Here is a 25228-nt window from a genome sequence, read left to right as displayed (position 1 = left end):
GTGCATTTGCCATATAGGAAAATAGCTTGTTGTCAGTCTCAGATATTGGTCACTCAGCTTAGCATTTTGATTTGTTTCTGAGCTCTATGAGGATAGGGCTTGCAGGTAGGGGCCCTCTCCTCATAGAGCTCAGAAACAAATCAAAAAGGGGAAAGTTAATGAGGATATACATCTGCGAGACATGGGGAAGGGCGTGAGTTTGGGGAGACAAACATGGCTGGAGTTTACAGGAAAGAATACTGAAGAGGAGAGAGCTGAATGAAGAGAAAACCCTGAAAATCTGCAGACATCCCCCTTGAGTATTCAGCTGAATACTGATCAGCTCATATGTGTGAAGAAACTATTGAAGGCTGGAGAAAAGAACACCTGAAATGATTGCAGATAGCAGTGCACTACAAGAAATGTTAAAATTCATCCTTCATGCAGAAGGAAAATGCTAACACCTGGAAATATGGATTTGCAGAAAAAAAAATAAAGACCTGGAAATGATAACTACATGGTAAAGATATAACATTTTAAAATTATTGTTCACATCTCTTTAAAAGATTATTGTTTATGCAAACATAATAACAACGTGTGGTATTTTCTGCTAAAGAAAACATTCATTAAGGATTCTTTGCTTTTCAAGCGGGGAGCCCTGAGAAACTAGAAGAATTATTGGTAATGGAAGGTAGGTAACTTTTACCCTAAAGGGTGTCAGCTGTGAATTCTGGTAGCAGACTGTCTTTATACTAACGAACTTATGAGTTGCCACAAGTTTGGCTTTTAACAGAATATAATTGCAACATCTGTCAAAGGCTTTTTATTCTCTCTCTCTTTTTTTTTTCCTTTGTTTTTTTTTTTTTTTTTCCTTGGAGACAAGGTCTGGCTCTATCACCCAGGCTGGAATGCAATGGTGTGATCTCAACTCACTGCAACCTCCACCTTTTGAGCTCAAGCCATACTCCCACCTCAGCCTCCCATGTAGCTGGAATGACAAGCGCACGCCACCATGACTGGCTAATTTTTGTGTGTGTGTGTTTTTGGTACAGATGGGGTTTCACCATGTTGCACAGGCTGCTTGCGAAGTCCTGAGCTCAGGAGATTCACCCACTTTGACCTCCCAAAATGCTGGGATTACAGGCGTGGGAAACCATGCCCAGCTGATTCTCTTTCAACACTGAAATATGCCCTTAGAGCACTTTGGGTAGCTTTAAAAATTTGAGAATATTTTACTAGTGTAAAGTAGCTTTTAGCTGTTTTCTGATATGAGACATTGTGGAAAGATGTTTGGGGAGAACATTTTCTAGAAGTCCTATGGAATAACGAACTCAGTAATAAGCCTTATGAAACTTTATCCCAATAACTAAATGCGAATTTGATACTAATGTATACAGTCTCATAAAAGAGCACACAAAGCAACAGGAAAATTGAATTTTAAGTCTCTCTGAATTTTGACAACCAACATAAACATGATGCCAAATATTTCATCAAAACATATGTTTACTTTGTGAAATCAATAACAGTTGTTAAAAATATTTAAAACAAAGAGGGGGGAGTAGGAGTGGAAAACAAGAGAAGGAAGAGGAGGAGGAAAAGAAAGAGTAGGAGAATAAATCAAAATGAAATTATGAGTGAGAGTTCTAAGAGAGTTTTCCTAATAGAAGCTCCTATTGTATTGCTAAGAGAATTTTAATAATAGAAGCCCCTGTCATGTTATTTTAGTCACATGTTCCATTTATGATGTTGACTGTTCATTAGAAGATTTTTACTATGGGCAATTAAACTATTTCTGTTTTTTTTAATTTTAATTTTTATTTCCTGAGTCTGCTTGGGAACATAGATGACAATTCCATAACAGTCAGATACCAACAAAATCAGTCAGATTTAGAAATATTCAACATTTATTTCTGAGATTATTTCTGGAGTTTATCAATCTCTTGGCTTAAGATGATACAAGTAGTGCTGAATTCGGGGAGTGTACATGGCCGCATGAGCGTGGCAGTTAATAAGGCTGGACAAGTCAGGAGGAGTCAGAGCAGAAGGACGTAGGAACACTGGATTCCACTGGCCCGCTGTTCACTCTTTGGCATAGGCACCAATGTTCCAAGTGGGCTGGAAGTTAAAGAATAAACATATAGCATCTTTCTGGAACATCAATTTTGTTCAAAGTACGGTAAGGTGAGATTTAAAAATTAAAAAGCTTAAAAAATTTAATTATAACTGATATGGTTATGTGATGAAGTATGAAATTTATGGTATAATCTGTTCTTTCATTATAAAATGAGATGAATACTACCTGTCCTGCCTGGATTGCAAAGTCATTGTTGAGCTGAGAAACTGTAAGCAGCAGAACCTTTTAAACTGTGAATGTAAAGAAAGAAAGAAGAATAAGGGAAGCAGCAGTGATAAAATCAGAAGAAAATTCTTAAGGATGATGAAACTTTCTCAGTTGCAGGGAAGAAACTCAAGGTTTTTTCTATAAGATTTATTCATTGTCACATAGTACTTAACTGGATGCTTCTCTTACTCTATGTTTCTGAGGTACTAGAGTACTATCCAGGTTTCCTGGATAGTCACTTTTCAGAGTGTTAAATGTTAATTCCCTCTTGAATATCTTCTTTAATCTTAGAACGTCCTCTTCAACTATCTCTTCCTTTCCCAGAGAGGTTTCTAATCTCAACTTCGGCTCTTTTAGACTCATCTTCTGCCTCTAGCCCATGCTATTCTCTTTTACACCAAGATGTGTTTCCCAAATGGACCAAGATCTCACATAGCTTTATGCCTTTTTTTTTTTTTGCAATTTTCATTCCCAAATTACATTATTGGCAAATTCCTATTCAACCCTCAGCTCAAGTATTATTTCTTCAATGAAGCATTTTCTGTTCCACTTGGTCCTTCAGGCAGAATGAGGCGGATCCTCTTTCTGTTTTGAGATATAATATGTGCAGTATGATATCATGCTATCAATTTTTAGAACTATACTATTGACTTTTTGGAATAGTTTTACTAGGATTAGTAAAGGTTCTTCTTTGTATTTCTGACAGAATTCTGTTGTAAATTCACTTTTTTTTGGTTTGTTTTTTTAACTTGGTAGGTTTTTTATTACTGATTCAATTTTGGAACTTGTTATTGGTCTGCTTAGGTTTTCACTTTCTTCCTGGCTCAAACTTCGGAGGTTGTGTGTTTCCAAAAATTTATCAATTTCCTCTAGATTTTCTAATTTTTGTGCATAGAGGTGCTCATAATTGTCTCTGAGGATATTTTATATTTCTGTGGGATCACTTGTAATCTTTGTCATTTCTGATTTGTGCTTATTTGGAACTTCACTTTTTTTTCTTAGATAGTATATTTAGCAGTCTATAAATCTTATTCATTCTTTCAAAGAACCAGCTTTTGGTTTCATTAATCTTTAGTGTTGATTTTTGCATCTCAGTTTCATTTAATTCTTCTCTGATTTTAGTTATTAATATCTCTTGTCCTCTGCTAGCTTTTCTTGTTTGTATACTAGACATTGTGGATGATGTGTGTAAAATCTTCAAAAATTATTTTTTTCTCTAGTATGTTATGATATTACTCATGGATCATTTAGAGCTTTCGGACACTTGCTTTTGGCTTTAAGTGGACTTATTTCAGTCTTGTCAATAGGCCTATGGCAAATTTCTTAGTTCTGGAACATATTTCTTACTCCTAAGCCGTGTTTTTCTGGCATTTCAATAAAATATGTGAGCTATTCTAATGCAGATGCTCATCAATTTACAATGCATTTATGTCCCAATTAACCATCACAATTTGAAAATATCATAAGTTGAAAATGCATTTGGTATACCTAATCTACCAAACAGCATTGCTTAGCCTAAGCTACCTTAAATGTACTCCTAAACCTACACTAGCCTACATTTGGGCAAAATAATCTAACAAAAAGCCTATTTTACAATAAAGACATTTTAAAGAATTTTGAATCATGATTCAAAATTTAAAATATGTATTTTTCTTAATGTATATCACTTTTACAGCATCATAAAATAGAAAATTGTAAAGCCGACCATCATAATTCAGGGACTACCTGTATATTGAAATTTGAACGCCAGACTTTTTCTCTTTTGCAACTGGTACTGAAATCTCTGCTAAGTTCTTTCAGCCTTCCAGTTCTTATTTCCTTCCTGGGCTTCTGTAGTTTCTTTCTTCTATGTACAGGTTAACAATTGGCCAAGAATTGAAGAAAGTGTGTATGCAGATTTTGGGCTTTCTGGTCTGTGGAGCCTCCTTTCTCATTTTTTTGTTTGTTTTTTTGAGACGGAGTCTCACTCTGTTGCCCAGGCTGCAGTACAGTGGCACAATCTTGGCTCTCTGCAACCTCCGCCTCCCAGGTTTAAGGGATTCTCCTGCCTCAGCCTCCTGGATAGCTGGGACTACAGGTGTGAGCCACTGTGCCCAGCCTCCTTTCTGAGTTTTTTCCCCTTCAATTTCCAGCTACTCTGGTAATATAAATCTAGCTAGAACACAGCATGGTTCTCTTCATTCAAGTATGGACTCCCCTCAATTTTTCCTGCTGTTTTTTTTACCTATGCTGTCATCAACAGTTCTTTTTCTATTTTATCAAGAGTTAATATTTGCTACCACGTGTTCTCATTTATAAGTGGGAGATAAGCTATGGGTATGCAAAGGCATACAGGGTGGTATAATGGATATTGGAGACTCAGAAGGGAGGAGAAGGGAGGAGGGATATAAAACTTTATTTTGGGTACAATGTACATTACTCAGATGAAGGATACAGTAAAACATCAGACTTCACTGCTATACAATTTATCCATGTAACCAAAAGCCACTTGTACCGCCAAAGCTATTGAAATTATATGTATAAATATATATAAATATATAAAAATATATGTAACATATAAAGTAAATAAAAAATTTTCAAAAATAGTTAATATTTCATATACATAAGAGTACACATCTAATATATGCTACTTCACCATTACTGGACTCAATAGTATGTTTTATTTCTTCTTTTTCTTTTTCTGAACACCTTGAGTGACAGAGTTTTTTCTTATTTATTTTTGTTCCTAGGACACTATCTGACATACAACTGATGCTCAGTATATGTATGTTCAGTGAATGGCTATGACATTTTTGACCAGGTACCATGAAATAGGGAATTCTGAAGGCCAAAGTAATCTAACAAACCTTATGAAAATGAGAAATTTTCAAAAATTGGAAGGCGTTTAAATATTTGCCATATTGTGTTTGAGATAAAACACCTGGATATACATTACTGCTGACTATGAATTTAATGTGTTAAGGAAATAAATCCACATCTTTAGCAGTGCACTTTCATTCTATTTTGTCTCTCAGAATACTTGGAATTCTATTTACAGGAAGTCAGAATATCTCCAAAAGCTACCAGTGAACAAAATCTGAAGGACTGTGGCAATGAAGATGTAGTAATAGTTTTATTTAGAATTAGACAATGCTCCTTTTTCTATTTGTATGCAAAAGCAGTCAATTCCAAGCATGTTAAATTTAAATGATCTTTTTTCCATTGTGCTTTCTTTGTGAATGGCTGCTACATTTTGTTATCTTCATAACAGACAGCCCAAACTAAAACGCATAAGCTTTCTTGCCCTGGTCCACAGCATATGGTATTTTAACTAGTCTTGTTTGGCTGCCTTTTTTTTCCTTCACGTAGTAGTAAGGATGTATTAATAATATAAGTCAGAGTTTGCACATGCAAAGAAAAAGATTAATTTTGTGAAAGAAGAATACAAGCGCTTTTGTGGCTCTAATCAATCACTTTTGACTCCTGCTGATACCTGAGACTGAAAAAGACACTGGATGATATATAGGACACCATGTGAGATACATTTTTTGTGTCTCTGTCAAGACAGTGAACTACAAAATAAATATTGGGGCAAGTTTAATGTAGCTCTCAATTAACTCTTTCCAAAGGAAAGAATTAAAAGAACAAAAATAGACAAAGCATAAAAAGTCTTCTTTTAGAAAACATTTGTCAAAGACAATATATCTTTTGAATATATTTCTCTGATCAATTGCTGAGTAAAGCAACCTGCATTCCAACAAAAATATAACACAGAATACAGCCACACATACTGTCTGCTGTATGTAATCAATTCTGCCTTCCAATACAAGGTTTTCAGGGAACTTCACTTACTGACATCTCAAAGATGGCAGATTAGAGCTAAAGGTCACGCTCTTCTTTTGAAAAAAGAGTCTGCTTATGTACCATAGTTAAAAGGGATTATCAAAATAAATTTACCTTGCAAGGATGTGTGAGAACCCACCTGAATTAAATATTTAAATTAAGATATTAAAATATTTAAATGTGGACCAGGACAGATAAAAAGACACTAATTTTAGTATTATTGACAATTTAGCATTTTTGTTCAATGTACTTTAACATTTGTTGAGTACTGGACTAGCCACCTCAGTGGCCATGAAGATAAGTAAAACACAATTCCTCACTTCAAGCTAATTTCCACAGCAGCTAGAATACAACCAGATTATTTTAAGTATCGTAAGAAATATATTTACAAAGTGCTATGTATGTTTTAAGGAGGAAGAGTGAAAATTCAATTAGGAAATTAGAACCTACTTTATCAAGGATACAGCACTTGGGATGAATCTTGAAGAAATCCTGAATATAGTTCATAGAGAAGGGAAAGAGCCATGGCACTAAAGCAGGATAGAAAAAAATACAATGACGCTGTTTTTTTTTTTTTTTTTTTTTTTTGATACAGAGTCTCGCTCTGTCATCCAGGCTGGAGTGCAGTGGCGCCATCTTGGCTCACTGCAAGTTCTGCTTCCCAGGTTCACGCCATTCTCCTGCCTCAGCCTCCTGAGTAGCTGCGACTACAGGCACCCGCCACCACTCCCGGCTAATTTTTTGTATTTTTAGTAGAGACAGGGTTTCACCATGTTAGCCAGGATGGTCTCGATCTCCTGACTTCATGATCTGCCCGCCTCGACCTCCCAAAGTGCTGGGATTACAGGCGTGAGCCAACGCACCCGGCCTCAATGACACTTATTAAGTTGGTGCAAAAGTAATTGAGGTTTTACCGTTGAATGCACGGTAAGAAAGACTTTATTAAGGACCATCAAAATAGGTCTAGAGACCACTGCAATGGGATTTTAGTCAAGCATAGGCAAGTGGGAATTTATAGCCAGGGAGAAGGGTGGGAGTTAATGGATGAAAAATTCCTGAGAAGAAACATCGGGGTGAGGAGGATTCTGGGTAAACCAACCTAACAGGATTCTTGCTGAAAATAGGCCAGAAAGATGAGATGTTACCTGAGGGATGGTAGAGGATGAGAAACTCTATGAAATATTAAGAGTGGACCATTTTGGCTAAACTGACTTAGCAGACTTCTTACTACAACTGGATTTTATAGGAAGGGCACAGATGAGCCTAGAAGGTTTAAGGAACCTGACTAAAATTTGGTCAAGCATAGAAGCTTTGTAAATATATTTAGAGAATAGCAAGTCAACTAGTCCTACAAAGAAGCAGGAGACTAGGTTACATGAAGCTTCCATTAATGATTTACTTCTTACTTTCATGTGTCTCAAAACCATACAACGTCCCCTCCTTCAAACAGATCCACCCATTAACACATGAACTAAAAACATGAAATTATGTAAAGATTTAGTGGGTAGGTGTGGAAGAGTCTTCACAGCACACAAATCAGAGAAGTGATCAAATTCTCCAATAGGTATTTCTGAGTTTCCCGTCATAGTTCATCTCTATCAGTTGACACCACCTCATTTCTTCTGCTCCCTGCATCACCCCACCCCACTCCTTCTGGATCAAGTTTCCTGCAAGCCAGATAGTTCCTACATCACTCTAGGCCCTTTATGATTTGTTTGTCTGCTTCAATTTCCTGAAGCTAAGCTAAACTGCCAGTACCCACTATGCTCAGGCTGGCATGACCATCACAAACAGGGAGAGCAGAGCACAGTGGCTTTACGAATGGAGCCAGGGGTGGGTCAGCTTTGTTTATTTTATGTGGTGATTTGCTGATTTGAATAATCTGCCCTACAGAAGATCAACCAATTGTTCCTACCCTGCTAATCCTATGATTGTGGCTTTAGGGCCTGTAGTACTTTAGGAGTTGTATATTCCGCTGAAATATGTATCCAAATGTGCCTAATAATTTGACGTGAAATTAGATAAATTATATAGTGCAATTTTTTTCATGAGAACAACAGGACATGTTATTTGCAGCATCAGGAGATGTATTTATTTCTCGATTTAAGAGGCATTAGGGATTCTGAGGGTCAATGTTATCATGCCTTTGGCCTTGAACTTCATCAACAAAGACAACAATATGATGAGCTAACATTTGTTTAGAATATTCATTCATTACTAGATATCACTTTCTTCCCTTCCAGCAATTTGTTCCAAACTGCAGCTTAAAATGTCACATTATTGATGTGGCATTATCAAGTTTCATCATGATTGACCTGATGTCACACTGTTTTGTAACACAACTGGTTGCTGTCTATCAAAGGCACTTACAGAAACCTATTATAAACATAGAGAACAATTTGTGCCGGCAAAGAACCATCTGGTATACTCTTTGCTTTAAAGATGAGCCTTGTGGTTATTTAAAAATTATTAAAGTTTAAATGTGAATTTTGTTAATATTAAAGCCTTTGCTTGATCCTTGAAATTGTCAACATTTTGATACTTCTCTGAGGTAGATAAAAAGTTTTAGGACTTTTCTTTATGTATGAGTTTTAATTAACATTGGTGACCCACAAGAACTATCAAAAGTGGAGGTTCACTTATAACCCTTCCTCGGAAAAGAAAAGGCATTTTTTTATGGGGATGCTTTGTGTGTGTGTGTGTGTGTGTGTGTGTGTGTGTGTGTGTGTTTGAGAGACAGAGAGAGAGAGAGAGACAGGGACAGAAAAGGGTGTTGTGGGGAGAGAAAGAAAGGGAGAAGTTGAGAAACAGAGACAGAGAGATCTGGCTAAGCTACATAAAAGGGGGGAAATCAGAAAAAGTAAAGGCAGTGCTGCCAGTGAAGTTCTGAGAAACAAGCTGGGTCTCACAGAGCACCCAGCATTCATCTAGGCTCTGAAGCATGACCTCTGTTCTGGTGCTGCTGCTTTCTGCCTGATGTGTCATAAAGCTTCTACACGAACTCTCTTTTCTGGGTTAGTAAATGCTGCTATTTCCGCTGATGAAACTTTGTGTAAAAGTGACCTTCACACGTCTCAGGCTTTGAAATCAGTTCTCTGGATTTTTAAAAAGCAAGGAAAGAGAGTGATGGGTATAGTTTAGAGAGAATGTGGGAGAAGGTCAAGTGTGGGCTGCAGCTCCCTCACCCTTCCTCTACTAGATAAGAGGGAGTTCTTTGTCAGTAATGGTTTAGCTGCAAGAAAATCTCTGTCTATATCCATGAAAATCACCTGGGAGTTGTGGATTATGCCCGTAATGCCAGTCTGGGAGGCCAAGACAGGAGGATCACATGAGGCCCAGAGTTTGAGACCAGCCTAGCAACATAGAGAGACCCTGTCTCTCTAAAACTATGTATATTATATCCATGAAAATACTGTGGATAATTTTCCTTTTATCTTTGTGCTGCTCTTTTTTTTTTTTTTTTTTTTTTTTTTTTGAGACAGGGTCTCACTCTGTCGCCCAGGCTGGAGTGCAGTGGCTCAACCTCGGCTTACTGCAGCCTCCATCTCCCGGGCTCAAGCAATTATCCTGCCTCTGCTAATTTTTGTATTTTTAGTAGAGACAGGGTTTCATCATGTTGGCTAGGCTAGTCTCAAACTTCTGAGTTCAGGTGATCCTCTGGCCTCAGCCTCCCAAAGTGCTGGGATAACAGGTGTGAGCCACTGCACCTGGCCAGCTCCCGGCCACTGTTCTTCATTTTCTTAACCATTCCCTTGTTAAAGTCCTTCTGCTTCTCTAGATTTAGGCCCCTTGATATTCCTTTTACCTAACTATGCCTTCCTGTGCTCTAAAGATAGGTATCACCAGGATCAGTCTTATGTTCTCCTTGCTTTCTTTGTCTCTCTGAAATCTCATCAACTTTACAACTTCAATAATAATTCTTATGTAGATGTCTAAAAGCTTTAGCTCAAGCCTGCAGCATATTCCTTTATGCAGAAATAAATGTTTATTATTTCTAACTCTCCAGCTTTTATTATGTAGGAGACACTTTGAAGAAAAGGCAGCATGTTAATAGTTACATAATGACCAATACAAATAATAAATCACAATGTTAACTGCCTGACAATAGCTAGTTTTAAGTCCTTTTCTTTCTTCCTTTTCAGATTACTTATTTCTCAGGACAGATAGGATTTCAATACTTATAACTCTCTTCCAGATCTGCTCTCTTCCAAATGTAACATTGGTGTCTTATTATAAAAGCTAGAAGTGGAAAACATTCAAGACATTACATGTTCTGTGGCCACTGGCAGAGTTACTTCTGACAATGAATGATTTTAGCACTTATTTCAGCATTTTAAAAGTACATTTAGAAAGTGAGACTCTTCAACTTAATTTTCTAGCTTTTTGTTATACATGCAAGCTTTAGCAAATGCCTTATAATGCCTCTCTAAATGGCTCAACAAAGGTTTGTGTGACAAGGTTGATTTTAAAATTATAATACTACACATAACATGGAACACATGATATGAGAGAGTATCTTGCCAACTCCAGTCATTTTATAAGACAAAAACCACAAAATAAAACAAAATAAAACAAAACCTGAAACACACAGAGGCAAATAGATTTGCTGACATTACACAGCTGGTAATGATGGTTATAGGATCAGAATGCCAGGAATCTGAGACATATATATCTGCTTGTTTGATTATACTTTTAAAATGTTTTGTAATGTACACATACTTTTAAAAATGTTTTCGCAAAGATTTTCTCAGTATTTGTGGCTCCTCTCTCTTTACCTGAATCAAATATTCTCAACTACTATCCAAGAGTTCTTTGAAGAAGAAAGGGTAAGCTAGAAACAAAGAGGGAAAGGTGGGAAGCCTGACAAAATGTATACTCAGTTTTAAGAGTTCCAGAATAGCTACTTCTTTTGAGTGTCATCTCTAGTACCCACTTCTCCTATAAATATGACTGCTCTTGAGCCCATTATCTTAATTTTTTCCTATTATGTGACCTTTAAAAGTATTTCTTTATATTTAATTTTCATTTCATTATATTTAATTTTCATCATTTTTTCTCTATATTTACTTCCTGATTATATTTGTATTTGCATCATTTGTCACATTTTAACTTGAAAACTACCTCTATTCTCTTTTCACCAGCATGTTATTAAAGTTATTTTACAACTAATTCAGTTAACACACTTAGATATGTGCTGTCTGAATCACTTCTATATGCTTGCATACTCTAAATATGTTTTTTAAATTGATTGCATTTTTTCCCTCTGAGTAATTTATTGCTTTAAATTGTTCCAGAAACTTTTCTTATTAAAATTTTATATTTTATCTCTTCTTACTTTAGTCATGATTAATTACATGTTCCTTTTCATATATTAACTGACCTATTTTCCTTTGTGGAACTTCTTTTAAAAGATCTTGACACAATTCCATCCACACCTTTTATATCAAAATTGGCCTCATGGATTTTAACAGGCAAAGTGTCCCAGGAAAATCATCTCTTAGGATGTTTTTCTCCTTCTCTCTATATTTTAACCACTTTTTCTTGTTCATTTGCTTTTTTAGTGTGACAGACATTTGTGTCTTTTTCATGTTTACTCAGTAGAGAAAAGCAGGAAGACTGAAAACAGTCCTCAAAAGTTCCTCTAGTTCAGGCTTCTGTTTTACAAGCAGCTGATATGGTTTGGCTGTGTCCCAACACAAATCTCATCTTGAATTGTAGCTCCCATAATTACCACCTGTTGTGGAGGGCCCCGGTGGGAAATAATTGAATCATGGGAGTGTTTTCCCCCATATTGTTCTCGTGGTAGTGAATAATTCCCATGAGAGCTGATGATTTTATAAGGGGTTTCCCCTTTTGCTTAGCTCTCATTCTGTCCTGCCTGCTGCTGTGTAAGACATGCCTTTCACCTTCCGCCATGATTGTGAGGCCTCCCCAGCCATGTGGAAATGTGAGTCCATTAAACCTCTTTTTCTTTATACATCACCAGTCTTAGGAATGTCCTAATCAGCAGCATGAAAACGGACTAATACAGAAGCACTACTCCTACACTATGGAAATATTTAAAAATCACATCCTGTCTGACCCCTGACCTTAGGAAAGCCAACCCTCTCAGATGCTGTGTATACCTGGAAAGCTGCATTCTGACATGGCCCATTTTCTCTCTGACACCAAGCAATGACTCCCAACTCTTGTTCACAGACCCAAATATCATCCTCTGATACTGGGCAGGGCCACCAAGGGTAGTGAGAAGGCTCAGTCTAGTTCTCACAATGGATGTTAATGACACTACTGAGCTGTGTAAGCAGACCTCCTTCTCTACATGAAATACTGGCTCCACTGTTTGTAGGATCTTGAGAAAAATGTGGAGAAGGAAGGCATTCATATTAACAGTATCCCTCTTTTAAAGAGTTTCACGAACAGGTGCAAAGGCAGCTGTATTTTGTTGTTTTCACTCGCACCTTTAGAAGAGGGTACTTTCATTTTTTCCTTCACCTTGATATCATTGCAGATTGCTGTAGTAAGACCTAGTTCTTCTATATGTTCCACCTGCTTCCAATTGGTAGGATGCTGAGGGGAACAATAAGTCAGCTTATGTGTATCCAGTAATAATAACTTTCTATTATCTTAAAAGACTGAGGGTGTTCATTATGGTTAATTACTAATTTTATATTCGGACCTATACATTGTGTTTCTCTTGGCTCTTTTCAAAGCAGTCTCCTAAATTTTCAAAGTATGCTCAAAATTCTTAACACTTGAGATTGCTGGAGACCCAGTTAATGAATTGTAATTTACCTTAGGGTGGGTATCCACTCAATTACATCTTAGTTCTTCCTTTCTCTGATGATTCCACCTTATAAATCCTCACAGCCCAGTTGTGACCTAGCTTGACCACAAAGAAATTCTCTGCTGAAGCTTGCAATGAAATAATTTGAAATCCTACATCAATTTTCTGTTTGAACATCTTCTGCTTTGTTACGTTTTGCTTTGTTGTAAGAGATGCGTTCCCTTTATTTCAGGCAGTTTCTATTTACACCCATTGCTTCAGTGGCAAGTTGATGGACCAACAAACTTCTGGTCGTTTAACATTAGGCCAAAAAAAAAAAACCCTACTAAAAAAGAAGTTGTTTTTTTATTGGGTAAAAAGGTATCCTAGAAAGGATGCTGGACTAGAAGGAAATTATGTCAGTTCTCTAGTAGAGAGTTTTTATTTCTTTGTTGTTTAGTTCTTTTTCTGTGCTGAAGAGAGAATAAATGAGTCTCCAAGAGAACAAGCAAAAAATAAACTAACATTAGTCAGTGAATCAATTAATTTATTGAATCCCTACTATGTTCTAGGCAGTGTAGTTTGCTCCCTAATCTACCCTCAGCAGACAAGCAAAATGTAATGGAGGTTTTTAATGATGAGTGAAAAAGAAGATATAAATGGCAAACCATGGGGTTCTGAATTCAATTTACAGGCAGATTAAGTAATAAAGGAAAATACTAATAAGAATACATAAGATTATATGTTTAAAAGCATGTACCCTAGAACTTAAAGTATAATAAAAAATATAAAAAAGCTGATAATTAAAAAGTTAAGTATTAGTAAGAATGGAGCCAGTTTTACTAAACTATTTTTGAAAATTGATAGCTTGTTTATAAAGAATTTTTCACTTGAGTAACTGTTTAGTATATTTAATGATTTTTCATTTGAAAAGTGTCAGAAAAAAATAATGTAGTTCTCTCAGTAATACTTGAATTGTTTTACTGTAACACAGTATCACCATCTGAAGATGCAGAGCCTCTGTGGCCAGATTGGTGGGATTTTTTCTTTTATTGAGGCCGAGTGTCACTCTGTCGCCCAGGCTGGAGTGCAGTGGTGCAATCTATGCTCACTACAACCTCTGCTGCCTGGGTTCAAGTGATTCTCATGCCTCGGCCTCCTAAGTTGCTGGGACTACAGGCACGTTCCACCACGCCCGGCTAATTTTTTTGTATTTTTAGTAGAGACGGGGTTTTGCCATGTTGGCCAGGCTGGTCTTGAACTCCTGACCTCAGGTGATCTGCCCGCCTGGGCCTCCCAAAGTGCTGAGATTACAGGTGTGAGCCACTGCGCCCAGCCTGGTGGTTATTTTTGACATTGAGAAGTGAATAAATTATTTTCTGAAAGTTATTTGAGTTGATTTCTGCCCGTTAGTAGTTATGCAGAGGAGTAATTCTGTGTTTTCCCAGTCTTGAACCCATGGATTAAAACAACTTGTAAGGCATGATGGAGTATAAGAATGTTATGACTGCAGGTTAAATGCATAAGTTCTTTAGGTTCTTAAGCTAGCCTTGAAAACCCCAAAGGCTGAGGAAATCGATGTATTACCACTCATGCGATCTCTAGCACACGAGTATCAGAAAGCTTTTACCTAGAGCATGCTACTGGTTAGGCAAAGCTTGATTTGTTTTGATGAACATTTCTCACATTTATTTGGTTCAGATCAGGATCGTATAACTTGAATAATAATTACAGAGCAAATTTTCTTGCTGCCAAATCATGACAAAGTTCTTAAGTAGACAAACTGATCCCCTGGAAAGTTGAATAGTGGCATAATTATCCAATTGCTCTCAGGGGTATTTTAAAACTGTTTGAGAAGCTGCATGGTAAAATACTTTTAATGACTTGAATATTTGGCCACAAGCACCATAATGGAGCTCAGAAAGAATCTCAATGTGACTGTTTCATTTTGTTGGCTAAAAGTGTTACAAGGGAAATTTTGTTCCAGTGGTTCCCTAGGAAAAATTAGTCATTTTTATTAGACATTGACTTCTAAAAAGTAGCAGAGAAAGCAGAGGAATGAAAGCACACTAGAAGCAATTTTCAGGTAACAGATGACATCTCTATGGGTGACCTAGTACTAATTTGAGAAGAAAATATTTTCATATTCATATATTTTAAGTTAGTAGAAATGACTGCTCAAGGAAACATGATAGCCCGGTACATATTAATACTAATGAATCGGACTGTTCTCAGAAAGAGGCCTGTTAAGTGTTTGTGTGAGCGAATTCAAGCAAGGAGAAATACACAAATAAGTCTATCTTATTAGCTAAAATAGCCAAATGTCACAAATGTTGGTGTATGAACAATTAATTCTATGAACCTAGTGGTGGTTTTACTTATCTCTTAGTAAGCCTTGGCAGGTGGTAAAGAGAAGCCAGAAGAGGGAATAAAATTAAACAGAAAGATTTAAATGGTAAGTTTTTCCTAATTTTGACCTAATCAATAATTCTAATAATAAATGATATCAGTGTAAATGACTTCAGATGGAAATAAGAATGTTGTGTACTTCATAAAAACTTTGATGGCATAGGAATTTTGCTCTGCAAATGCAGGTAATAATTCAATCACCAAATAAAAGGAAGTTCATTTTATATTGAGTAAGCTTTATGTATAGTAAACAAATTTTGTTATCCATGTTGAACAAGAATATTGCTAATTGGTTCTATTATTTACCTTAAAAGGCAAAGCTAGCAACTAAGCCATCCCGCCTCCAGGGAGCTTTGAAGGAATCAAGTGAATTCATAATTGATCTGATTTTACATAAGGAGCTCCTGCCCATAGGGCTTAAAAAGTTCTCTTTTCACATGCCTAAGGGTGAACTTAAAAAAGTTAATCAATCCAGTGAGAATAGGAGGGTCATGTTATCATCTGGTTACCAAATTTATGTTTATCCTGCCGTTTAAGTGTTATTACATAGCATAGTGAGGCAAGAATAATGTTTGTGTCAGATAACTGGGTTAGACTCACAACTTTGCCCCTTTTTGTGCTTTGGTTTCAATCAGGATGGCTGGCTGAGCACATATTCTATATCTCCCACTCACCTCAATAGCTTGAAATTACAAAAAAAAAACATTTTATAAGCATGTGTAAGCATGCTGGAAGACAAAATGTAAGAACACATTTTGACAATAATAATAATAATAATAATAATAATTGGGATTGGCTAGATGGGTAAACAAATTAAAAATTAAGCTCCATAAAAGACCTATATGATGCTGAGAGTGGAATATGTCTTTGATGCCTTCACACTGGACTTTCACTCTCTTGCAAAGAAGCAGACAACAGAAATGTCCGGTCCATGCTAAGTAGGAGATAGAACCTGAAAGGCAGAACAGTAGCCAAGGCAATTTACAAGCTTCAGTAGGCAAATAGAACCCACAAAAATAGAAATCAAGTTAATTACATATCTTTCCTTCTGTACACCTTATACTTCTGCTGCTATAAAAGAAAAAAAAATCTAGTGTTTGTAATTTGCATCCACAAGCAGACAAATAGGAAGTATGAGATACAAAGATACGAAGAAAAACAAGAATTACCAGACTTTGAAAAATTCATGTATGAAAGACAACAAACCAAGCAATAAATCAACAACTTGGCAAGTGAAGTAAAGTAAGCAAAAAGAAAGTTTTAAAGTAAGTGTGATTAATATGCTTCGAAAGATTATATCCTATTCACAAAAGATTAGGAAACAGATGACATAAAAACCGATCTTCAAAATATGAAAATGTAAGATATAAATGGAATAAAGAATAGGCTTAGCTAAAGAATGAATACATTAGTTAGAAGAGTGAGTGGAAAGATTGTCCTGATCTAAAATAAAAGAAAATTATATTTAAAAAGATATCGTTAATATAATAAAATATTTCTGAAATTGCTAAAAGAAGGACCGCAAGTGAATAATATATGGGTATGTGTTTAATGGGGTATCGGAAGCAAAGAAAAATAGAAAACAATATTCCAGGGCTGAAATAATTCTAAAATCTTGGATTGAAAGATTCCAAAAGATGAATAAGATAAATTTAAAAGGATATACATAAGGCCAGGCGTGGTGGCTTATGCCTTTAAGCCCAGTACTTTGGGAGGCCCAGGCTGGCGGATTACTCGAGGTCAAGAGTTCAAGACCAGCCTGGCCAACGTGACGAAACCCTGTCTCTACTAAAAATATAAAACTTAGATGGGTGTGGTGGTGGACACCTGCAGTCCCTGCTACTCAAGAGGCTAAGGTAGGAGAATCACTTAAAACAGAGAGGCAGAGGTTGCAGTGAGCCAAGATCACTGCAATCCAGCCTGGGTGACAGAGTAAGACTCTGTCAAAAAAAAAAAAAAAAAAGTGATCTACATAAATCCATCATGGTGTATTTCACATTTCAGAGCTCTAAGAATATAAAGAAGACAAAACTGAGAAGAGATAATAAAAGTTAACTGGAAACAAAAAAAAGCTAAAACCACATGACTATTTCAGCAACATTATAGAATGGAAGACAATTAATATTTTCAATGTTCTGACAGAAAATAAATTTGAATATAGAATCACAAAACAATGATATTAATCCTTAAGTAAGAACTGAGAACATTTATGACATTTTTGAAGTACTTATGAAAAGGTAAGCTCCAGCCAAATGGGAAGAAGGAATCAAAGTAAGGGTGTATATATATCAATTGGTTTTAGCCATTCATAAAAAATAATAATTGTAAATATGCCTATTACTTAGGACTCATCACTGGACTAAATTTCTATAACAAAAAAAATTATTTTTTATCTTATATACTACTAAAAGTATATAATATTCTAGCAAATCAAATATTCTAGCATATCAAATGTGATCAGAAAGATATCAAAAAAGAAAACAAAAATAAATTGAAATTAGAAAACAAAATAAGATAGAATTATGACAAAACATCAATAGCAAAATTAAATATCAATGTACTTATTTTTCTATTAAATATCTCAAACTTCAGATTGCTAAACTAAAAAATTCAATCATACACTGTTGACACAGAGAAATTGCAAATTACAGAATAGAAAAAGGCTCATTTAGCAAAATGTTTAAAAATTATAATACAATATCTAAAGAGCTAAAAAGTATTAGTACACCAAATTAGACAAAATAGATTCAACACAAAAAGTATCAAATGAAAAAAAGATGTTTCATATTAATAAAATTCCACTGCATAAATAAGGTGTAATAACCACGAACCTTGATGCAACTAACCACAAAACTTGGAAACATATAGTCTAAAAGTCTTAGGAAGAATGAGATAAAGCCTTAAAATTTTCAATATATTTCTCTTAACACAATTGGCACAATTAAACTGGAATCTCAATTTCCTTAAGAAACAATTCTCTAACCACAATACAGTGCACTTCTATGTAATGTATATGTCAAAGAATAAATCAGAATGAAAATTTAAAAATATATTTTGAACTATGTGCATGATGGTATGTGCTTCTAGTCCCAGCTACTTGGGAGGCTGAGGCAGAAGGATTGCTTGAGCCCAGGAATTTGAGGTCAATTATAGGTTTGTGTCAGGGGATTGACTTTATTTGTAAGCATACAATAATGATCTTGTATTAACAGTTTTAGGTTTGTATTATATCTTCCAAATGTAATGCTCACGTTTTCTGTAGAATGGGAACTTATGACTCATATTTCTATGACTTGTGTTTCTGTGGTCCTCATTTTCTCTGGAACTCAGTTTCTTTATCTTTAGTATAAGGAGTTTGGGTTTTATAATATTCATGGTGCCTTATATAGCTAAAATTTTAGAATCATTTGAATATAATAGAAAATATATATTTAATTATAGGGACTTTAAACCTAACTGAGAATACAGGTTTAATGCTATGGACTTAAAACCTAATTTAGAATACCTGTACTATGCATATATGATTCCACCACATGCATTATGTTTTTGCCTAAAACATTTATTAGTTTTCCCTGTATATGGTGAAAAAATTTTTATTAATATATCTAAATTATGTATAGAAATACAGGAATTTCCCAACAATAGTGGGTAAATGTCAGAAAACATTAAAGCTGTCTGTGATACATGCCATGGTTAATTTCTTCTGCAGGCATTTCAGCAAGGACACATAAAGTTTGTTCTCTAATCATGAATCAGGGAAAATAAAAGAGATGGATGAAACCAACTACTTGTGGTAGTTAAAGCATGCTGACCCTCTAATGCACTAAAAATAAAGCTTAACATAGTTCTAATTGTATAATTTCCTTAACATTATTTAATGCAAATGCAATTATCCCTATAACTTTGACTATGATAGTGTTTAATAAATTAACCATGTAGTAATGAAAAAATATGATGAAATTGATTAAAATTATGTTGATTAGGGGGTAAGTCCTAAAATTATTTTCTAAAAAGTATTTTACTGAGTGAGCAAAATAAATAGAAATGGATCTAAAGAGTAAGAATGGTGATTCATTCATAAAGAATTTCATATGTGTACCTATTGTAAATAATCTCTAGAGGTAAACCAAGGCCACTACAGTGGCTTTTTATTACTTTTATTCTGTAGCAATATTTGTCTGGATTTTGGATTTGTCACAACACAGCATCATTACCTCTGTTCACCTCCAAATGATATTTGACTTCTGGCGGCAACACAGCACAATAGCGCTGTTCACTGAGGCTTCTCAAATGCAGAGAGGCAAGACACATCACTGGTAGCAGCACATGGCATCTTGGTCCTCTTAGAAAATATTCAAAAAGCAGGCCCAGCTTCTGCATCACTTTAGAGCAGTTTGACCAAAATTTCACTGAAATTCTAAACCATATATCGGATCATAATTACTGATGTGGTTTAAACATGAACCTGAACACCTCAGGCTCCATTACTGGCCTCACAATTTCTGGATGCTGCCACCGGCTGGTTCCACTTGCTTCTATGCTACAAAAAGGCCTCAACTAGCAGATGGTGTGTGTGTCCTCACTGTTCCCGATATGCGTGTTCTTGGGGTCTTCTGACTTTGTGGTTTCTAGCTAGCAATGTTCTGATAAATGTTTAACTACTGATTCTCTGAAGGGAGGAGAAAAAAGCGCTGATCTGTAGCATTTCCCAATTTTTATGATATAAATACTCCCATCATGGCCAGTTTCAAGCTACCAATATGATACCTCAGAAGGCAGAGATGGAAAGAAATGCGCACAGTTAGCTTTGCAAGCTGATATATGCTTGCTCCACCACACAGTTGCTTTGAACTGTTTTTTTTTTTTTAAATCCTTTATGTTATCCTCCTGCATCCTACCAAAACCACTTGTAGTTCTCATTTATGAAGGATAGGTCAGTCCTTTCTGTTTATAGTTTCCCTGCTGCTAGTGTTTCTCCTGTTTTTGCCTCTTATTCTTCTCCTCCCTCTCTCCCTTTTCTCCTCACACTTTTTCTGTGTTTAAAACTTTTGGGTCAGAGTAGATTTAAGTAGTACTACCCATTATCCCACTCCAGAGAGTATATTCTCACAGACCATTGTTTAAAAGCAAAATACCTGATTTTCCATACCTCAAAGTAAGCTTATTGCCCATCCTATGCATACCTCCACATATAAACTCAAAGAAACTATGTGAATTAGAATAGAACACATTGCAGTCCACACAATGTTTAAATAGATGACATCATACCCAATTTTTCCCCATATGGGTATGAGAGAGATAAGCTGAATTATGAACAGACAGTCACGGAGCAATGCTCAAAGCCATTAAATAATTATATCTTGCCATTTTCCTGCTTTAATGCTTTCTCTGCTATATCTATTAATTTTTCAGACCTTGGGGCAGGGACAAAGTGAGAAATGAATATCAGTGGGGCAGATCCAGAGTTCATTTCTTTGCTTATTTCATTCTTTTTCCTAATCCAGATACTTAAAGAGCCTTAGCTTATTAGAAGAAAACAAATGCTAATCTTGAATACTTCATTTCTTTGACCGAATGAGTGGCAGATTCATAAAGGCGTTATCACATTTTGGCATTATTATAGCCAATTAAAGTGTATGCTCTTGCAAATATCATGGTTTTGGTTTTTGCTTTCTTATATTTACTGGTGCCAGCATTTCTCAATTGAGATATGCCAACAAATCAATTATTCAAAAGGTATGAAAAAGGGTTCATTGTTTCATATCTAGTGGCTGAGTTTAAGATTTGGTAAATACTGAGCCAGAATTTTAGTGTGTGGTTTTATTACATGACAATACTCATTTTTAAGTTGAGATCTCTTTAGCATGACCCTTAGTGTTTCTATGTTTTATATACTTTCCTGAACAGTTTTTCTTCTCACCCTGTACACCCTGGTTTATACCTGCTTTCACCTTCCCGGACTGACTATTGAATCTCAAGCTTACTTTTTTGTAAGATTCAATAGTGAGCATTTACTTTTTTCCTTTTACAACTTCTAACCATTTGAACATCTTTTCTGTCAGTCCTCCTAGTACAGGAGTCTAAGGGCTCAGCTATTCCCTTGTCCAATTCTGACACCCTGTATGTAGACATGTGATTTAGATGCAGCCATTGCATGGTTTCAACTAGGACTTTGAAACTTGGACTGATGCAAATTTGAAGGGAAATGGTGAAATTAATCACTGTGGTTATATTTTTGAGAGTCCAGTTCTGATGGTAGAATCCTAGCAAGAATGTTCCTGGGACATTGACTTGATTATTTTTCTGCCCAAATTCTGACCCTGGCTTCCTACTCTTGCCACAGATCTGTAAGCCCTCTGATGGCATTACAAAAAAATTCATGATTTCTCTTGAATGCAGCTAAATACTCTAACAATGCCACAATTATGTAATTTACTGCAATGATACTATAAAACTGCATGTATCCTCATCCATATGTTGTAATTAGTTCATCAACCATTTATACATTGGTAGAGTGATTTAGTTTTTACTGTGCATTCTATTGCTAAGCTCAATAAGTTCGTTAATTCTTTTAAAAATCTCCCAATTATATTCTTTAGAAATTGGCTATTTAATTTTCTAAATTGAAAGCATGTATTTGTAACAGTAAATTAAAGTGGACCTTTACTGGTTCAGTTTCAACTGAGGCCTCAATTCGTAAAAGCCTATATTCAATACAGGGGTGAAGATGTGCTTTCCCTTCCCCTCAAGCCTACAGAGACAGGCTTGATAGGGATCATGAATTAAATGTGACAGCTATCTCCTTGATTTTATAAACTCAGCAGACTAGAGTCTGACTTACACTTGGAAATTTATGAGAGAGACTTTGTCTACTGTTCTGAGTTATCAGAGCAAAAGGCATGCCAATTGGAAACCAGCTATACTCCCATTGCTAGCAGAGGCAAAGTATGTATGTTTCTCTCATGGACTAGGTGTAGGCCATCTTGGAGCTATTTTGTATACTTTCCAAAGATCTCTGGAAGGGTGATGAGGCCCATACTGAGAGAACCTATAGTATATTCCTCAAAACAAGGATAGTAATGGGAGTGGCAGTCAGAGGAAAACACAGCTTGCAACAATTTCTTTGTCACTATTCCCTTGTCAGGGGTAGCACCACTGAATATTTTCAGTGAGGAATCACCGCAGAATCCTTAAAAACACTCATGAGCAATGAATAAGCAAATGAATAAATACATCTGGAAACATTTGCCAGACTAAAATGTACAGTGCCTTCAAGCCAGAATCTTCTGGCTCCCTTTTCCATTTTTCCTTCCGCAGATTTAATCTGGGAGTGGGAGCTAGATGGGGGAGAAAGGGTAGAAAAATAAGGAGGGAAACAGAAAAGGCCAAACCCTATCCAGGTGGCATGCAATTTGCCTGCAGATGGCCAGACCTGGAGAAGTGGGGAAAAGTCTTACCTGTGGTTGAAGATTGAAGTGTTGATTAATATGTTTGACTAGATATTCTAATTTTAATTTCTGAAGGAGGGTGGTTAAATTTTACTACTTAAAAAAGCAGAAGGCTTTGTGTTAGCTTTTAAAAATAATGAGATTGCCAGAATTTTCATCATGGATCAGGGTAAAATCTCTCCCACCCTCATATAAATAAATTTTAAAGAGATAGTGGAAGATGAAAATAAAAATACTTTTTGATTCTTATGCTCTACAAATACAAATTTTGCTTGCTTAATATCCCAGTTACACATATAATGAGATCATCATTTTTCAAGTAATTAACATATAAAATATGTTCATGATTCTAAAGCCATACTAAACTTCACTTAATTTCAACTTCAAAAGGAATGTCAGAATCTTTCAATGCCTTATGTTTTTTGTTATTCATTCACTCATCACATATTCATGAATTTCTACTATATACCTGTCATTTTGCTAAGTTATAAGAATACACTTGAGGATAAGGTGTGTATTGTCTCTGCTGAAATACAAGTAATAGCCTATGGAGTAGATTGACATTAAATAAAAAATCACAAAGATAATTACACTGTTGAAAAGGCAAAAGATAGAAATACTTACTATAGCTACATGATTATTATGTGCCTATAAAAAAAGTCTGTGCCATCATATGGTTTTCTGCTTATGTAGGAGATAAGAAATGTATACAGAGTATTATGTTAATTATGATTACATTAAAAGATTATTATATTAAAAGTTAGAAAGTTTTAACTGCTATAAGGCAATCCTACAACAATTCAGAGCAAGAAAAAGACAATGTTACCAGTTATACAGGGAAGGCAATGGTCATGCTGGTATTATAGCTGGCCTTTGAAAAAAACAGTGGAGTTTTGGCTCCTGGAAATAATATATCAGTCTGGAGAAGTAGTCTAAATAGAAAAAAGAATGGCATAGGGAAACCTTATAATATTTGCAGAGAACAGGTGATAGTTAGACAAAAGCTATACATGTTTTCCCCATCCCCATAAGAAAGACATGGCAGGATCTTGACTTCTCTCCCTGTTTGTCTCTTTGCCTTTCTTGGTTGGAGTGAAAAAGCTCCCGCTAGAGTGATCAGAAGACAGGGTTCCAAGCCTTACATTTGCAACTATATGGTGGTCCAGTGGCTCCCAGCCCTGACCTACCACCACACTAGATAAGGGTAGACCGACTTAAGCACTAGACTCTAGCTGGTTCTCATGATGCTCTACTGGGGGCCAACTACCTCCTTAGGAAGTCAGATGGCACATAATAAACCTTGACCTAATTGATCCTTACCTTAAAAGAAAGTAAAGGTGGCCGGATGTGGTGGATCACTTCTGTAATCCTAGCACTTTGGGAAGCCAGTGAGGAGGATCACTTGAGCCCAGGAGTTCAAGACCAGCCTTGGCAACATGGCGAAACCCCGTCTCTACAAAAAATACAAAAATTAGCCAGGTATGGTGGCACGGTCCTGTAGTCCCAGCTACTCTGGTAGCTGAGGTGGGAAGACGGCTTGAGCCTGGGAGCTGGAAGTTGCAATGAGAGGCACTGCACTCTGTCACCCAGACCCCATCTAAAAAAAAAAAAAAGAAAGAAAGAAAGTAAAGATACTTTTCCCACTTGAAAGCTCTGCTAAAACATACTGAAGCCCAGAAAATTCACAGAAGCCTATCTAGTTGGGCTAGCTTATGTCCAAATTGAAAACTAAGTATTGCCTTAGTTTGCCAGACATTGGCATCATTGGCAGGCATTGTTAGAAGCTTTGACAATTTCGAGCGTGTGAAGAAATAGCTATAAGACCTGAAAGTAGAAACTGTGACTACAGAATTCACATTGAGGTAGGAAAGGGGCATGATAAGACAGGTGCAATAGTGTTTTTTGTTGCTTTCAGCAGTATTTGCTTTAAAAAAAAAACCTATGTACATCAGTTTCTGTGATTAAAACATTATAAAACTTAGCAAAATAAGGAAAAAACGCATTGTGATAAGCAGAACAAAAGGTAGTTTTAATGGACTTCAAACAGGATTGCATTTAGTGCCACTGACCTCAACTTTGTTAATAAACTTAACCTGAAAGGAAAACTGTCAATTCAATATATACAAGTGTTCATGTCTGAAACATTCTGTCTTCAGAAATAAGTGTTAAATGCCAGCTGACACTTGTTCCAGCTTCCCAGCCCCCAAAGGAGCCCACACTACTACTGGTCAGATGTTGCCCAGGGTAATGTACCAAGAAAAAAGACATCATTCTGACAGATTTGTCTTGTGGCTGCAAAAGGGACTCATTCCTCCAGAGTTTCAAAAGTATTGAGCTGCTATTATTCAAGCTGTGTAGACCACAGCTGTGAGTAATTATATAGAAGCTTGACCTCTGTCCTGTCATGGGTCATTACTTGGAAATAGTAAGAATAACCAATTTTTAGGACAGAACATGTAAGACTAT

At 36.0% G+C, this 25228-nt stretch overlaps 1 long non-coding RNA gene across 1 annotated transcript; it reads right to left on the bottom strand.

Annotated features, from left to right (window-relative positions):
• Positions 1 to 1892: 1892 nt before the first annotated feature.
• Positions 1893 to 24547, bottom strand: LOC129144439 (uncharacterized). The gene is made up of 3 exons (XR_008548873.2): positions 24083 to 24547; positions 2279 to 2343; positions 1893 to 2094 (listed from the first exon to the last, which is right to left on the bottom strand). It is a non-coding gene; the product is annotated as an uncharacterized LOC129144439 (long non-coding RNA).
• Between the last annotated feature and the right edge of the window lie 681 nt (positions 24548 to 25228).

This window comes from Pan troglodytes, chromosome 5, assembly GCF_028858775.2.
Source record: "Pan troglodytes isolate AG18354 chromosome 5, NHGRI_mPanTro3-v2.0_pri, whole genome shotgun sequence".
NCBI classification, from domain to species: Eukaryota; Metazoa; Chordata; class Mammalia; order Primates; family Hominidae; genus Pan; species Pan troglodytes.
Note: the sequence above shows the minus strand (reverse complement) of the source record. Positions and strands in the feature narration are given on the sequence as shown.